The sequence below is a fragment of the Bubalus bubalis genome, chromosome 3 (genome assembly GCF_019923935.1).
Source record: "Bubalus bubalis isolate 160015118507 breed Murrah chromosome 3, NDDB_SH_1, whole genome shotgun sequence".
Taxonomy (NCBI): domain Eukaryota; kingdom Metazoa; phylum Chordata; class Mammalia; order Artiodactyla; family Bovidae; genus Bubalus; species Bubalus bubalis.
In genome coordinates, this window is record NC_059159.1 from 165,627,882 (window position 1) to 165,642,032 (window position 14,151).

General features: G+C 41.9%; 1 protein-coding gene across 1 annotated transcript in view; it reads left to right on the forward strand.

The window, feature by feature from the left end:
* Positions 1-14,151, forward strand: part of TMEM268 (transmembrane protein 268) — an 82,963-nt gene that overhangs the window by 49,341 nt on the left and 19,471 nt on the right. The window lies entirely within an intron of this gene.

The following is a 14,151-nucleotide window of genomic DNA, read 5'->3' on the forward strand; positions in this document are numbered from 1 at the left end:
TAAGGACAGAAACAAGAAGACATCAGGCTGGTTGATGCTCAAACTGAACACCAGATCCCTGTAAGTGGAAAACTGGAACTGCGTCTTCAAGGAAAGTCAGTAACAGTGGTGAAGATCTGTACAATCCCCAAGAGTATCTCCTGCAATTTTGGTTTGCTGCTGCTGCTGCTAAGTCGCTTCAGTCGTGTCCGACTCTGTGCGACCCCATAGATGGCAGCTCACCAGGCTCCCCCATCCCTGGGATTCTCCAGGCAAGAACACTGGAGTGGGTTGCCATTTCCTTCTCCAATGCATGAAGTGAAAAGTGAAAGTGAAGTCGCTCAGTCATGTCCGACTCTTAGCGACCCCATAGACGGCAGCCTACCAGGCTCCTCTGCCCGTGGAATTTTCCAGGCAAGAGTACTGGAGTGGGTTGCCATTGCCTTCTCCGGCAATTTTGGTTTAGGAAGGGCCCAAAGGGGGAGTTCCTACACTTCTAAGTGAAGACCAATTGCTCTGTAACCTTGATAACAGATAATCACCAGGACCTGTTTAAAGCCTTCAATCTGTTAATGAACTTTTACCTCAATGACCATCCTCCTGAAAGGAACAGACCGTAGTTAACACCTTCATGGCCGATGGTCTGCCATCCCTAGGCACTCCTGCCTCTGAAATACCACAAACTCAACGCCTTCACAGACCCTTAAAACACCAGCCATTAGTTTTGCTCAGAGACTTTGTCATCAAAGCGTAGGTCTCCCTTGTGTAACTAAAGTCAGATTTTGTTCCACACATTGAATGGAACAAAATGGAAATCTCTTCTGCTAAAGCAGCTTATACATACCCAGTGTCTTGAGGATCTCTCCGTAGTAGCAGCTCAGCAAAAATTTTCAAATATAGGTTTATCTGAATCTAGCACTGATGATTTTCATATTTTTACTCCCCAGCAGTTCACTGAGGAGACAGGTAGAACCACTTTCTCCTCTAAGTGTTTGTAACTAAGAGTTTTGAACTTTTGAACCCTCTTCAGAAATGGAGAGGATCTTAGGAAGGGCAGTGTAGCACTTACAAGCACATTTTTGGGGGTATAATTCCTAAGAACTCACTACTTATTAGCTATGAAATTTAAAAGAATTTAACTTTCCTGAACCTCTGTTTTCATGTTTGTAAGCTGGGAATGATAATAGTATCTACCCTTGAATGTGGTCTTGAGGATTAAATAGTGATGGGAAGTGCTTAGCACAGCTGTCTGGCACATTGGAAAGGCTCAGTAATTGTAAAAGCTGAATCTGATGAAAATGTGGGCTTGATTTGGCTTGGTGGGCTGGGTGTGGTGTTTCTTGCACTGCCAATGCCCTCCTCTAGATGGAAGCAGGAGCTAAAGAAAAGGGCCCTCAGGTTACCCACCCCGCCACTCCCGCCCTTCCCTGCTGTGACTGTGAACTTCAGGTCTCCAGTGACCCTGGAGCACTTTGACCAGAACAGGAAGGATTGATGAGGTCACACTTCTGTGTGATGAGGAAGACTTCTGGAGCTGGAGGAGCCCTTGGTGGGGGGTGGCGGGGGGTCATTCAACACAGGTGGGGAGGCTGGGACCCAGAGAGAGAAGCAGTGGGATCATGGTAAGAGAGATGGCCTCTGCTTCCTGGAGCAAAGTGAAAAGGCGTGATGGAGACGATGTCCCTTTAAATAGAGAAAAAAATGCCCCTCCTGCTCTCAGACCTAACTCTTGAGCCTCACTCACCTGCAGCTGGCAGAGCAGAGATGGGGCTGTCTGTGATGTCACAGAGCCTGGGAACCAGGGAATGTTGGGGACAGAGGAGTTTGGGCTGATGGTCAGTGCAGGAAGGGCGAAGGGTGTCTGCTGATCCTCTCTCTAGTGGCCCTTCCCTCCGTCCACAATGCCATGCTGTCCTTTGGGGCACTTGGGATGGAAGTCTTGCTGCCTCTTGTGAAAGCTTCTTGAGGATGGCTGGGCAGAAGGGGGCAGCAGAGCACTGGATGGCTGGGCAGAAGGGGGCAGCAGAGCACTGGATGCAGAAGACCTGGGTCCAGGTTCTGTTTCATACCCAGCTGGGTGGTAACCTCAGGCAAATGTACTTTGCATCTCGGTTGTAAAATGGCAATAATTATTATTATTTAATTGGAAATTATAGTTTTAGGATTAAATGGGATCAGGTAAACATTTAACACGGTGCCTAGGTATAGTAAACATTCAAGAAATGGTTGTTGTTAATGATAGGTGCAAAAATAAAGTGGCATTCTCTTCCCAATCTATCTTCTAGGAAAAGGCATATTTTATATTTGAGTCCTGAGAGAAATCTCTCACCTTTGGGGGGCACTCTCAATTCTTTTATTTGGGACAACCAAGTTCTATTTGGGGAAGCCAAATTAGGTTGAAATGTTCTCAATCAGTGCTATCTTTTGATGCTTCTGGAAGCCACCTGAAACAAAAGGAACAGAAAGGAGCAAAGATTCCGCCCAGTTTTTGGTGTCCTGGTGGAGGGGTGGCTGGACGTTGTTATGGGAGTGGGAGGTGCCCTAACTGAAACAGACTTTTAAACCTCATTTGTAAAGAAATACTCCTAAGTATAGTAACGTTGACGGTTCTCAACTCTGGCTGTAAGTGAGATTCATCTGAGATATTTTTAAAATGTAGAAACACCCTGGGGCTTAATTCCAGAGGAATTAGAATCCTGGTTGGGGGTGGGGAGGGATGGAGCAGCGGGTGGACCCTGGCATAAGTATTTTTAAAAAGCTTTCCAGGTGATTCTCAAATGTAATCAAGACTGAGAACTACTAAATTACGTTGTGGAGATTGTTTGTTATACACGTAAGTGGTGATTCTTGCAAAGGCTGCAGAAGTTTTAAAAATGTCAAGCTTGGGAATTCCCTGGTGATCAGGTAGTTAAGACACTGAGCTTTCATTGCAGGGGTTGCGGGTTCAGTCTCCAGCGAGGAACTAAGATCTCACCCGCTGTGCAGAGTGGCCAAAAGAACAATGCCACGCCCAGTGCCCACTTTACAGGCCAAAAAAATCACTATTTCTGGGCAATGGGAATTTTAAAAACTCCCCAGATAATTTCTCCCCACCACCCTTTAAAAAATTGAGATATAATTGACATATAAGTTTGTATAAGTTTGAGATGTACAACAGTGTTGGTTTGATATATTTATCTACCACAATATGATTACTAGGATATGTTAGCTAACACATTTATCACTTCACATAATTATTTCCTTTTCCTGTTGAGAACAATTAAGATGTAGCCTCTTACCAACCTTGAGATTTATAATATAGTATGACTTTAAAGTTGCAGCCAGCATCGAAACTACTGACTTACAGAACAAATTTTAAAAACCTAACTTTTGTTGATGCTTGTATAAATGTATCTTTTAGCTTTTCAAGGACAGTATTATTGATGGGGTCAAAAGGATTATTTTTAAAATAGCTTAGAAATGAAGACAGTATACTCTGGAAACCTCTGTTAGATGAAAATTTTATGAAAATTTTAAGGATACTAATGTTAGAGATATGTGAGAAGCATTTGAATGAAATCATTTCAGAAAACGGGAGAATGAGAATAGCAGTATTTCCAAGTTAATAGATTTTATGTTATATGCCATTGTATATAAACATCCTATATTGAATCCTTGTATTGAATTGGGCAAAATTTCATTTGGGTTTTTCCATAAGACATTAAATAAATGCTTGGTTTTTTCACCCATAGCACTAAATGTTGATATATTCGAGTTGCCCAAAAGACTTAAAAAAATCTTTGCACGGAGAAATTGGGAGATTGTCTTCTGTTTGGGATGGTTTATCGTTCAAGAATATATGGTATGGTTGCTTCTTTCCTCTTGGATCTGAGGTAGGAGTCTAATCAGCAGGCTCCTGTACTACTTCCTGGTCCAGGTAGAGAATAATGAACTCTTGAACTAAGGCAATGGCCTAAGATGAATGAGTGGATTTTGAACCTGATGATTCCAGAGGGTATGGCCTCTGGAGTTGGGCTGCCTGCATGAGAAGCCTGCCATGGTAACTTACCCCTCTCATCCTCAGTTCTTTTACCTTTAAAATGGGAATTATAAGAGTGTTCATGTGAGTACTGCCTTAGACCATTCATGGAATGTTGTAAGTATATAGTTGTTCCTCTGTATCTGAGGGAGGATTGTCTCCAGGACACCCAAGGGTACCAAATCTGAGGATGCTGAAGTCCTTATATAAAATGGTGTGCTGCTGCTACTGCTAAGTCGCGTCAGTCGTGTCCGACTCTGTGCGACCCCATAGACAGCAGCCCACCAGGCTCCCCGGTCCCTGGGATTCTCCAGGCAAGAACACTGGAGTGGGTTGCCATTTCCTTTTCCAATGCGTGAAAGTGAAAAGTGAAAGTGAAGTCACTCGGTTGTGTCTGACTCTTAGCGACCCCGTGGACTGTAGCCTTCCAGGCTCCTCCGTCCATGGGATTTTCCAGGCAAGAGTACTGGAGTGGGGTGCCATTGCCTTCTCCAAAAATGGTGTAGTATTTGCATATAATCTAAACACATCCTCCTGTATACTTTAAATCATTTCTAGATTACTTGTAATACCCAACACAATGTAAATGCCATGTAAATAGTTGCTAGAGAGTGACAAATTCAAGTTTTGCTTTTTGGAACTTTTCAGATTTTTTTTTTTCTTCTCTTTTTCTATTATGGTTGCTTGAATCTGTGGATGTGAAACCCTTGGATATGGAAGGCCAACTGTAGTGCCTGGTAGAGAAGAAGCATTCAATAAATGTGGCCTGTTCTTATTATTATTGGATATGGAGAGTGAAGGTTGAGTCTGGGCTGATGGTGTCACAGCTGTGGATGTGGAATTAGAGAATTCAGGAAGACTATATTTTGGATAAGGATAAATTTAGGTTTTAAAACTTTATTTTGAAATAATTACAAATTCACAGGAAGTTGCAAAGAAAAGAGCAGAGTTTCCATGGATCCTTTACTCAGACTCTCCCAATGTTAACATCTAGTATTACTAATGATATCAAAACTGGGAAATTAACATTGGTGCAATCCACTAAGCTCATTTGATGTTCACCAGTTTTGTATATACTCATACGTGTATGTATGTATACAGCTATGGCTAAGTCACTTCAGTCGTGTCCGACTCTGTGCGACCCCATAGACAGCAGCCCACCAGGCTTCCGCCCATGGGATTTTCCAGGCAAGAGTACTGGAGTGGGGTGCCATTGCCTTCTCCAATGTATGTATACAGCTGCATGCAATTTTACCACATGCGGCTTCATGTAACTGCCGCCACAACCAAGACATAACTACCACCACGACCAAGTTCCTTTGTGCTGCTTCTTTATAGACACGATACTCCCTCTCCCCACCATCTCTAACTCCTGGAAACAACTGATCTGTGCCCCATTTCTAGAATTATGTCATTTCATGAGTTTTCACAAATGGAAACACAGAGTATGCACGTATCTTTGTTAGTTTTTTTTTCACTCAGCATAATTTCCTTGAGATTCATCTAAGTTTTAGCATGTATCAATAGTTTATTCCTTTTCATTGCTGACTCATAATGCACAGTGTGAATGTGCCACAGTTTGTTAAGCAGTCACCAACTGAGAAACATTTGAGTGGTTTCTAGTTCTTGGCCATTACAAGCGAAACTACTGTCAACATTCATAAACTAGTTTCCAGGTGAAGGTAAGTTTTTTTACTTCTGTGGGGTAAATGCCCAAGAGCACAATTTCTGGATTGTATGGTAAATCCATTTTTAGTTCTACAAGTAAGTGTCCAATTGTTACCAACTTTCCCAAGTTGGTCCCCAAACAAGGGTCCTCCTGCCTCCAATAGAATGAGACTGATTTGAGTTCAGAAGCAAAGGAAAGGTCCCCCTTGCCACCACACCTCAGGCATGGCATGTAGGATCTTAGTTCCCTGACCAGGGATCAAATGAGTGCTGGTGCTTCCTGCAGTGGAAGCATGGGTTTTTAGCCACCGAGCCACCAGGAACGTCTGTGAAAGTTTTATTCTTTGATCAAAGAATGCCTGCACTTCCACTTCAGGGGGTGCAGGTCCCATCCCGATCAGGGAACTAAAATCCTGCATGCCATGGTGGCCAAAAAATAAACAACAACAGCAATAACAACAACAGCAGACGTGCCAGCTCCCGCTCGGGAGTCCATGCTCTCTGCTGCCCCTCAGGCCATTAGGACTCGCTGCTTTGTAGGGAATCGCTCATCTGTTGGGGAGGGTCCAGCACAGCTTTACTGCGCAGGCTCCAGATCGCGGCGCCAGGCACAGCCCCTCTGCGCACGGCTCATTGCCGCCATCTTGAATTGCAGTGCCGTGTGCAGTGCTTCTGCACGCGGCCCCGAGCTGCAGTGTTAGGTGCCGCCATGGTTTCTCACTAGGAATTCTGCTGTAAAGTGCCCCGTGGAGGCCTCTGTCAGTGGTAGCTTGTGAGAAAGTAAAGCTCCATGAAGCTCAAAAGAAAAGGAAAAAAGGTTAGATTTTATTTTGTTACCCAGATTCTATTTTTATTTCTTGGGAATTGTGAATGGGCTTTGCTGGTGACCAAATGATTTTCCAGAGAGACTGTGTCAGTTTATATTTCTCGCCTCTTCTCCAGGGTTTCCCCCCCCACCCCCCCACTTTTTAAATTTTAGCCATTCTAATTGGTGTGACCTGGTATCTCATTGTGCTTTTAATGTTCATTTTCTTAATAGCTACTAATGTTGAACATCTTTTCACATGCTTGTTAGTCACCCACATATCCTCTTTGGTGAAATGTCTTCATGTTCTTTACCCACTTTCTGATTGGATCATTTTTTAAAATTCAGTTTTCAAAGTGATAGCTTATTGAGATATAATTCATATGCAACAAAATTTGTTCTTCTATGATGTACAAGTCAGTAGTTTCATTATGTTCACAGAACTGGGCAACATTGTCTAATTTTCAATATTTGCATCACCCCGAAAGGAAACTCCATACCCATGAGCTGTCACTCTCCATCCCTCCTACTTTGCAGCCCCTGGCAACTGCTAATCTGCTTTCTGTCTCTATGGATTTACCTATCCAGGACATTTCATATAAATTGAATCATATAATGTGATTTATCTTTTTAAGGTTCGTCCAGATTGTGACATGTATCAGTTCCTCATTTCTTTGTGTTGTCAAATAATATTCCATTGTAAGGATATACCACATTTGTTTACTTGTCTATTGATGACATTTTGGTTGTCTCCAATTTTTGGCTCTATGGAAAATATTGCCACGAATATATGCAAGTTATTTTTTTCTGTGGACATGTGTTTTCTTTTCTCTTGGGTATATATACCTGGAAGTGAATTTGTCGAGTCATATAGTAAATTAGTTTTAACCTTTTAGAAATAGCCAAACTGTTTCCAAAGTGGTGCTACTCTCAGCAGTGTATGAAGATTTCATTTGCTTTACATTCTCAACACACTTGTTATTGTCTTTTTTTTTTTTTAATTTTAACCATCTTAGTGAGTATAAATAGTACCTCATAGTTTTGATTTGTGTCCTAATGACTAACCATATTGAACATCTTTTCATGTATGTATTGGCCATTTGTATATCTTGTTTGTAGATATGTCTGTTAAGCCCCTTTACCCATTTAAAAATGGGATTACCTTTTTATGGTTGAATTTTAAGAGCTATTTACATATCCTGGATATTAGACCATTGTCAGATATATGGTTGGCAAATATTTCTTGCATTCTGTTGATTGTCTTTTCACATTCTTGATGGTGTCCTTTGAAGCACAAAATTTTAAATTTTGATAAAGTTCACTTAACCAGTTTTTCTTTTGTTGCTTATGTTTTTTTTAAATATAAATTTATTTATTTTAATTGGAGGTTAATTACTTTACAATATTGTATTGGTCTTGCCATGCATCAACATGAATCTGCCACGGGTATACACGTATCCCCCATCCTGAACCCCCCTCCCACCCCCCTGTACCATCCCTCTGGGTCATCCCAGTGCACCAGCCCTGAGCATCCTGTATCATGCATCAAACCTGGACTGGCGATTCGTTTCATATATGATATTATACATGTTTCAATGCCATTCTCCCAAATCATCCCACCCTCTCCCTCTCCCACAGAGTCCAAAAGACTGTTCTATACATCTGTGTCTCTTTTGCTGTCTCACATACAGGGTTATCATTACCATCTTTCTAAATTCCATATATATGTGTTAGTATACTGTATTGGTGTTTTTCTTTCTGGCTTACTTCACTCTGTATAATAGGCTCCAGTTTCATCTACCTCATTAGAACTCATTCAAATGTATTCTTTTTAATGGCTGAGTAATACTCCATTGTGTATATGTACCACAGCGTTCTTATCCGTTCATCTGCTGATGGACATCTAGGTTGCTTCCATGTCCTGGCTATTATAAACAGTGCTGCAATGAACATTGGGGTGCATGTGTCTCTTTAAATTCTGGTTTCCTCGGTGTGTATGCCCAATAGTGGGATTGCTGGGTCATAAGGCAGTTCTATTTCCAGTTTTTTAAGGAATCTCCACACTGTTCTCCATAGTGGCTGTACTGGTTTGCATTCCCACCAGCAGTATAAGAGGGTTCCCTTTTCTCCACACCCTCTCCAGCATTTATTGCTTGTAGACTTTTGGATTGCAGCCATTCTGACTGGTGTGAAATGGTACCTCATTGTGGTTTTGATTTGCATTTCTCTGATAATGAGTGATGTTGAGCATCTTTTCATGTGTTTGTTAGCCATCTGTATGTCTTCATTTTACGTTTTTGATGTCATATTTAATCAATTACCTAACCTAAGGTCATAAGGATTTACTCTCATATTTTCTTCTAAGAATTGTATAGTTTTAACTCTTACATGTAGATCTTTGATCCATTTTGAGTCTCAGCTAGATGTTACCCACTCTGTAATGCCTACGGAAAGTTGACAATCTCCCTTTAATAACAAAAAGAAAATGGCACCCTCAGAGTTTTTGCAGGTGACAGCATCATACCAGAATCTCAGCCCATTATTATGTTTTTATTCAACTTTTTATGTTGACTTATCCTCTTATGGTACATTTGTTTTAGTGTAAAATAATGAGATGGCTTAAAGAAAAATATAACGAAATACTAGATAATAGGCAGATCCAACAATGATATGTGAATAAATGGAGTCTAGGAAATACTGATTTGATGTACATCATGATGTCTGTGGCCTATATAATAAATATTAAGAAATGGATTTATGTTTATTTTCTAAGCATCTTGTAGAAGGGCATCATTTTAGATGTAAACTCATCTCTTGCCTGTACTATTTGAGCCCAAAATTGGGCTTATTCTTTCAAAATATTTGGGCTTCTCAATTTCCAGGAATCTCAACCCCTAGACTTCTTTCAAAGCCCCAAGGTGATGGTCACAAATAAACTCCTTTTGTGGCTCTTACATAATTGTTACTTCGGAACCTTTTGGAAAAATCCTCCTCTGTAATCTCACATTCTAAAAATAGGCTTGACTTTTGTATTGCTTCTAAATAAAAACATATTTTTCGATTACACTGGGGACAAAGAAAAAAAATTTCCAGTATCGCTTTGAGACTTGTGGGAAAACGGAGAGACTCAAAGTTTCACTGTTCTCAGTGAAGGTTTTGGCACTGAAATTTTGTCATGTTGGCTGACTTCTGAGTGCAGTGGGGGTGGGGATGGAGGAAGGGTAAACATTGTCACCAGTCATTTAATATGTCACTTATTACTCAGATCTGACACTAAATGCAAAGGCTGTGGCAGGAAGATGAAGCTCGCATCACTGTACATGCTGTGGTCCAGGAGAACATCTTTGAAATGCTACGGTTTCTCTGAGTAATGCCTGAATCATCTCTTTATTACACTGAAACTTCACAGTGACACTATTTGCTGTGGAGCAGAACCCGAGGGCTTCCTTCTGGGGCTTCTTGGGCAGTGACTGAAAAGGACTGGCTTCCAAAGAGGCGATGCATACTCCTACACATGTCCCTCCCACCTGAGCGCAGCCCACGGGACAGTGCTACAGTGTAGGCCAGTTCTCGAGAACTCCCTCTTAGTGCTGAATTTTGTTCTTCTTCCTCTTTTGAAACAGTGGCTAGAAAAGAAGGAGCCATAGGCAGCATAGGGTGGCGTCTAATCCAGGGTTAAAATGTGGGCTTTCCCTATTCATTCAAGGGTGTTTTCCTTTTGTACCAAGTCATTTGCTAAGTCCATGGTCTGAAAGATTACTTACCCTTATGTGGATTCAGCTTTTTGCCTTTCCACTCATGGCAAGTCATTCACCTTCTTTGAGTCTCGTTTGCTCATCTCTGAAATGGGACCCACAATTCCCACCTTGCCCAAGGCAAAAAGAATGAGCTTCTATAAAATTGCTTGTTGAACCGCGCCGTGTGGTGTATTTTGGAAGGACACTGTACATTCCCCAAGGTCTTACCAGGCTGCCTTTATGTGGCCACCCACCTCTCTGTGCTCTCTTCTTGAGCTTTTGTGCTCACAAAGCACCAGTGTGCTTACAGAGCACCTGATCCAGAAGGTGATGGAGTAACTTAATGGATGATAAAGGCAAGCTTGAGACCTCACCTTTTCCCTACCCCCCGATTTCTGAATATCAGTGTTGTTTATTGTGTCTCTTTATAGTACAGATCCCAGCAGAGTGCCATTTATACATGGAGGATGGTGTATAAATACACTTTAATAGCATTTGAGTAAGAAACTATATGGGGCTTCGCCGGTGGCTCAGTGGTAAAGAATCTATCTGCCAGTGCAGAAGCTGCAGGAGACATAGGTTGGATCCCTAGGTCAGGAAGATCCCCTGAAGGAGGAATTGGCAACCACTCCAGTGTTCTTGCCTGGGAAATCCAATGGACAGAGGAGCCTGAAAGGCCACAGTTCATGGAGTCACAAAGAGTTGGACATGACAGCATGCATGCACACAAGAAACTATGTTTATTGTTGCCTTGACGCTTGAAAGAAACAGAGGAGACGTCAAAAAATGTATAGTGTCAAGCAGTAGGGGGATAGAAAAGAAGAATGTTACAAGACAAAGAACAAAGTCTTACGGAGAAGAACATTAAAAGAGTTGAGAAAGAGAGATTCAGGGTTTCTAAATCAGCGGATTTGGACAGTCTACTGGTGTATCCACATACCTTCTTCCAGTATTTTCTCTGGTCTACTGTTGGGCAAAGTTGCACCATTAGAAGTGACAATACATCTGTGTGTAACATACAGCAACTCTTCCATTTCTAACACCTGACCACCTGAACTCCATCAGGTGTCTCTTCAACTAGAGAAATTAGAGGTTGCTCCTTATAAAGAAAGATTGGAAAATATCAACTTAAGACTCTATCCTTTTCATGGTGGTTTTTCGGTTAGCCTTATAACTGATTTCAGCACAGTTTGCCAACTCCCCAGGCATATGGAGATTAGTAGGCTTATTTTGGAAGAAGAGGTTCTTACACCTGTCAGATGGAAGAGGCTTTTACTGTAAGATTTGAAAGCTTTATGATATTGTCCTAACCCAGAGGGAAGTGGATAGTTTCTTTCATCACAGAATTGTAAGGCTTTAAAAGATGTGAAGAAGACCTTAATTAGACTCTGAGCAAAGGTTTACTGTCTCTTTATAAAGTGCATATCAGTTCAGTTCAGTTCAGTCACTTAGTCGTGTCTGACTCTTTGCAACCCCATGAATTGCAGCATGCCAGGCCTCCCTGTCCATCACCATTTGATGGTGGTAAATTAAAATATGTTTGTTCTCTCTTCCCGCTCTAAACAGTGTCACATAAATGTTTCCTGGCTGGGTTTTGAATATCTAACTGCTCCTGTCTCAAATCCTTTTGGATCGTATAGCTTCCTTGCCCTGGATATGGGGCAGGAGTTGAGTGGTATAAATTGATCTTTGTTCTCTGACCACTACTAGGTGCCTGAGGGTTATAGCTAAGGTCAGACTTAGAAGCTTCTAGGCTCCCGAGAAAGCCACTTCTATGTAACTTGGAAAGCAGCAATGAGAGCGCTCAGGTAAATCTCCCTCTTTATCCAACACGGGTTTATATTTGGCATTTGTCCTTTTGTTCACTAAGTGCTTTCAGACCCAAGAGGAAATGTCACCCAGGTTTATAAATAGATATATTTATAAATATATATTTAAATATATTTATATACCTATTTATAAATGGATGGCTAACCTGAGGATGGAAGGCCAAGCTGTTCAGAATCTTCAGTCTGTGATTCAGGAAAGGGAAGAGGCAGAAAGAGGTTAAGAGGCCATGCAGACCAACTCTCTCCCTTGCCCTCATTCTATAGACAGGAGCACTAAGGCCTGAAGAAGGAAAGAATTTTCCCAAGTTTATAAGTTGAGCTCTTCCTGGCTGAACCGTGGATCAAACTAGGTCTGTTTGAGCCAAAACCTGTTTGGACTTGCAGCAGAAACTACCAATTGGTTTCCAGTTTCCATCTGCTGCTTTCCCCTTATTAACAGAACCTCCAGTTTGTGGCTGAGCATATAACTTTCTGGAATAAAGATTTATTTTTTAGTGTTCTTTGCAGTAGAGTAGTCAAGTAGTCAAGAAACTAAGTTCTGGCCAATAACAGATCCTGTACATCTTCTGGAAACATTTCTTTGTTCTTCCTCCACCTTACTGGTTGTACTGTGGAAGTGATGCTGGAGCTTGAGCAGCTTATCTTGGATGATGAGGTGAAAGCCATGTGTTGAGCATGGGGGAACATCCAGATAGCAGAACCCTGGATGCCTAACTTTACTGAACACTATACCAGCCCTGAAATGCCCATCCCTGGCCTTTTTATATGACTGAATTGTTTTTTAATATTTCATTTGCATCTGGAGCTAATCTTTACTGATACTCTACTACCTCATTCTGCCTCCATATAAATTTTCTTGTTGTTAGAGGATAGAAGTTAGGTCTTGGGAGTTCTGCAGGGGGATGGTGAGGCAAGATTGTCCTACACGAAGAAAGAGATATTCTGTGTATCTATTTCAGAAGCTGGGATCCCTATGAGGGAGGACCATGACTGAATTTTTTCTGTGATTCAGGATTCAGTATAGGACATAGAAGACACTGGTAAATGTTGTTGGATCTTATATCAGTTATTTGTTGCCAAAATAATGCTGAGTAACAAATAACCATAAAACCCTGGCATCTTATGACAATGACTATTGCTCATATGTCTGGGTGGTCAGCTAGGCACCTCTACTGAACTTGGTTGGAGCTAATCACACATCTGGGGGAACTGGCTGGCTACTGGATGATCTAGGGTGGCCATGGCTGGGACAACTGGCTTGACTTGGCTCTGCTTCACATGCCTGTTATATCCTACCTAGCTAGCCTGTGCCAATCGAAGAGGCCACAAATGAAGAGTAGAACATTCAGGTAATTTTTCTTGCCTCTGCTTATGTCTCATCTACTAACATCCCATTGGCCAAAGCAAATCCCGTGGCTGGACCCAGAGAGAGAGTGAGAAGAAGCTTGACTGTTACACGGCAAAAGCACTGGTACAGCATGAACCGAGAACCAGGGCTTTAGTGGATCCAGTGTGCTGCAGGTGGATGACTGGATGGATGGAGGGATAGGTGGAAAGGGGGAGAAAAAGAGGCCGATGGGATCGGAAGTTCTGTTCACTGAGTCCAAAATACAAGGGCAAGGGAGGCACTGGGGGGCAGTTTTTCAAGTCTCTGAGGTTAGCCGCTCTGGGTTTGGAGACTGCCCATGGCACACGGGGTCTGGACCTTTGGCACAGACCCACGCTGAGGGGTGTTTATATTATGACTTACATCTGTGCTGGGGAATCTTTGCTTCTGAGTGAGTAATTATGAAAGGCTTCAGAAGCTTCACCCGGTGCTTGGGAAGAGTCTATTTTGGAGACAAGACACTTTCAGAGAGAACTAATTCATAACACGAAGACTGTTGTGTTGTGGCCTGAGAACTGAACTGGGAAGCAAGGGGCCTTAGTTTCAGTCCTGCCTCTGCCAAGTCAGGGAAGAAAAACACCATAAATATGAGCTTCTCTTGGGCAACTTCTAAGTATTATAGTACTTAAGATAAAAGGCTTAAAAAAAAAAAAAAAGTTTCAAAGAATACATTTTCCCCCAGTCTTCATGGTTGTTTGAGTTCCTATAAATAATATTATTTAGGATAA